Source organism: Pseudonaja textilis, chromosome 7 (genome assembly GCF_049901715.1).
Source record: "Pseudonaja textilis isolate UNSWEBS1 chromosome 7, rPseTex1.2, whole genome shotgun sequence".
Taxonomy (NCBI): Eukaryota; Metazoa; Chordata; class Lepidosauria; order Squamata; family Elapidae; genus Pseudonaja; species Pseudonaja textilis.
This window is the reverse complement of record NC_141996.1, coordinates 58904399-58905472: the sequence shown is the minus strand read 5'-3', so window position 1 is coordinate 58905472 and position 1074 is coordinate 58904399. Positions and strand designations below refer to the sequence as shown.

The 1074-nt window shown below is 36.4% G+C and overlaps 1 pseudogene; it reads right to left on the bottom strand.

Annotated features, from left to right (window-relative positions):
* Positions 1 to 214: 214 nt before the first annotated feature.
* Positions 215 to 348, bottom strand: LOC113444808 (U2 spliceosomal RNA; annotated as a pseudogene).
* Positions 349 to 1074: the final 726 nt, after the last annotated feature.

Here is a 1074-nt window from a genome sequence, read left to right as displayed (position 1 = left end):
CTTTCCCTTGAAAAGAAAAAAATATCTGTCTAATGACTTCCCACTGTATCAATCTAAAGTTGGCAGATCCAGGTAAAATCAAACTTGGGAATTCTCCTTTTACATGAATTAGCAACATGCTTGTATGTTTTTATGCATATACATATATACATGCCACCAGCTACAGTCCCCAAAACAAAAGAACTAGGTCTACAAGAGCCTATTTATTAAAATGTAGGGATGGAGATGTTTTACACAATTTCTATTCTGTCATCTCATAACAATTCTGGGTAGTGTAGAATATAAAAATATTAAACTGATAAGAACAGATACTACATTTGATCTTAGCCAAAAGGCCGAGAGAGGTCTGTAGGGGGCGTGCATAAGTGCACCAACATGCCCTACCATCCCTGTCCTATTGCTTCTTTTATTTTTCTTATATGTATCTATGTATTCATAACTATGTTTTTACTTATACCTATTATCTTGTAAGCAATTGACAAACCAAATAAAATAAATAAAATAACATAAAAATATTAAATATAAGGCTTCTATCCCTTCTCAACTAACCTAACCCTCCTCTTAGGCAAGCCCAGCTAGCCTAAAAATCAACGTTAGGTCAGATCCAACAATGGCCATCCAGTTTCCATATAACGTTTGAGAAGAGTCTTTAGGGCCTTTCTGAACACCAAGAACAAACACACTGTCTAAATAGAAGAACAGACCATTGTTGGAGCACCCCATGCCTGCTGGCTCATACTTTTCTTGCTATTTGTGAGAACAGAAATTTAACTGATTTCAAAAGATAGGCCTCTTCTTTCTGAATAATCTGCAAACATACAAGCATGCTCCCCTCCCAGCAAAGCCAGCAAAAGAAGAAAATATAGGATGGAGTGAGGAAGAGTAGGCAGAAGTAAAGAAAAAGAAAAGGAATCTTCTTTATAGGTGTTTTTAAAAAGGGATAAATTTCACAGTCCCTCCTAAGCCTTGACTGATTTTCAAAGCACCTACTTTTAAGCAAGTTTCACCTCCAGCCTTTCAACCTGTTTTCAGAAGCATTTTCTGTTCTTCTCAGCCAACATAAAGGACAAGACA